The sequence below is a fragment of the Strongylocentrotus purpuratus genome, unplaced genomic scaffold (genome assembly GCF_000002235.5).
Source record: "Strongylocentrotus purpuratus isolate Spur 01 unplaced genomic scaffold, Spur_5.0 spur5_scaffold_1, whole genome shotgun sequence".
Taxonomy (NCBI): domain Eukaryota; kingdom Metazoa; phylum Echinodermata; class Echinoidea; order Camarodonta; family Strongylocentrotidae; genus Strongylocentrotus; species Strongylocentrotus purpuratus.
This window is the reverse complement of record NW_022145594.1, coordinates 7,267,389-7,270,139: the sequence shown is the minus strand read 5'-3', so window position 1 is coordinate 7,270,139 and position 2,751 is coordinate 7,267,389.

Here is a 2,751-nt window from a genome sequence, read left to right as displayed (position 1 = left end):
AAAAATTTGAAATAGATACAATCAGTAAAAACATGTAAAATAATTAAAATTCAAAGGAATTTAATTAAGCATGCTTAGTCTACAATACATTTACAAGTTTCAAGATTCTGGTTTTATTTTCCATAATACATTTGTAATACAGAAATTTGTCTCCCATTGATGTTACATACAATTTAACATAGGCACAAACATGATTTTGTATGCTGAGAGCCAAAGGGGTTAACTTAATGTTGAACAAGAATGAGTGAACACCATTCCATCTTTCAGCAGACAGTACAAAAAAAAACTTCATTCTGAGTCACATCATAAATGCATTCATACATAAATAGGAAACTGATGTAAATGACAATACCGCAACCTCTTCCGATCATAAAGAGAAAGACATAATAGGAGCAAATTGAAAAAAAGAGGGATGAGTGGTAGACAGAGAGAGAGAGAGAGAAGGAAGGTAAAAATCTAATCAGGAGCTGCAAAGACGTGTAGATAATCATACTCTACTCTTAAGGACCGCTAGATGAACCTCCATAGTAATATACTATACAAAAAAAAACTGCAGATCACAGCTATCCAGTATACAGTGTAGGGTAGGCCCCGATGGTACATTTATAATTACTCTCAACATGAACTTCACCAGAATCTTGGACCTGATTTTTTTACATGTAAGTTTAAAAGAATAAATAATAAGCACAAATTATTTGCATCAGAAATTCCTTGGAGCACTCTCTTTTGGTTCTAGTACTATGTATTTCAACTAATATATATTCATGACATTTCAGAGATTGCTAATGAAATAGCAATTTGAAATGTATCAGTGATGATTATCGGTGATGCCATGCATCATGCTTTCTTTGTAACATCTAAAATATGACACATATACATGTAGCAAAACAAATCCTAACTTGCAGATTAGATCCCCGTACGATTCATAAAGAGTACTCAGAAGATACTAAGACGGCACTACTGGCGAAATGGATGAATGAGTGCTGTTTAAGATGTTGCCAATCAACATCTTGTTGCACATTTTTTTGAGATGCCGTGTATAAACAAAAAGATTCATATCATGTTAGTGCCAGCTATGATTATCATTTGACATGGCAATTATATAATAATAAAGTTTTGCCAAACCTTGCTATGGACTGTCCACAAAATTGGTCTCAAAGTCACTATAAAGGTTGTTCTAATCCATCGCAGTCATTAACTTTGAACAGAAGAGGGGTGAGGAAAACAAATCATCCCCAACCCTCCTTAAAATACTAAAGCCAAGGGATGGCTCTACATATTAAATAATATATGAAACGCAAATGAAATCATGCTGGAGTTAAAGAATAACATTTTATATTGAGTGCTGTGCTTAAGCATAACAGTGACCACAAAAAAACGCGCACTCACCACACACACACAAATCCAATAACGTTTAAAAGAAAGGCCAATCATTATGTGTAGGAGATTGTATTTGCATAAGGAATATCCTTATCACATAGAGCAACAGAGTGGAAATGGGATCAAAATAGAGAAACATTTTATTTGAAGTAGAAAAATTATGCAAAGAATAACTTTGCACACAGAAATTATAAAAACAAGTTATGCTTTAGTTTGCTCTATTTGTATAAATATTGAAAGAAATTTCAAAGTATCATGGCCATGGGCAGATAACTGACCATAGTTAGTTACATCTTGGGTTATTAATGCTATTTGGTGGTTAGGATCCTCAGGGAGAAGGGATTTATAAATAAAATAATAATTATTATTTTAGCTTTTACCAATCTATAGGACAGAATGGAAATTAAATGGACAAACTGCATCTTTCATTCAAGCGCATGACTGATCAGAAAATATGTGCATATGTACATGTAGGGCCATGCATGTCATTTTAAGAGCAAACATGGATGCTTGAAATTATACCATAGCTCATTCTGTCTTCAACATTAAGACACATACTAGGATATTTTCTTTACATTGTTTGTCACAAGATTAGTAAAAAAAAAAAAGCTGTCCAGTTTTTTGTTAGAGGAATATGTGACCGATATATAAAAAAAGGGCGATAACAGAGTTGATAGAAAAGGCCGATTAGGAAATACAAAAGGAATACACTTTTATAGTATAAACATATATGTACTTAAAAGGGAATTTTGGTACTTAAAAAAACAGCAAATTTGATTTCTAGACCATTCTAGATGCATTTGACTGAAATAAGTTGAGTTCCACAAATTACTTCATGAAATTAACTTCATGAAAGCAGAAATGGATCCATCACCACTTTCAAAACATCACAGCTCTCTGTACTACTGTTAAATTTTAAACAGGCTTTTCTTCCACATGTTCAGGGTGGTCCACAAACAAATATTCAAACAAGTAAAATTAGAATGTGGAATAAGTATGATTTGATGCAAATGACAAAGTCTCTTGTGGCTGGGCTCAAGGGCTTGTTTAAGGGTTCGCAGGTTCCTAGATGTATTGTAGTACAATATGTGCCATCTAATGAACCATTTCCATGACTACTATTTCGAAAATGATTTTTTGGTTGAGAAGTACTATTAACCTACCGTAGCGATGATTTTCAAACCTGTACAATCACATTTCGAAACTGTTGCTGTTACATAGTATAACCCTTATAAGTATGTGAGAGTTATTGGCAAAATGGTATTAAAGGAAGGTATTTTGGAGAGACTTTGTTCAGTTCTGCATTCCAACTAATGAATAACAATTAAATCTCTCATATCTAGCTGCAGATTCTACAATGTTCATGTAGCT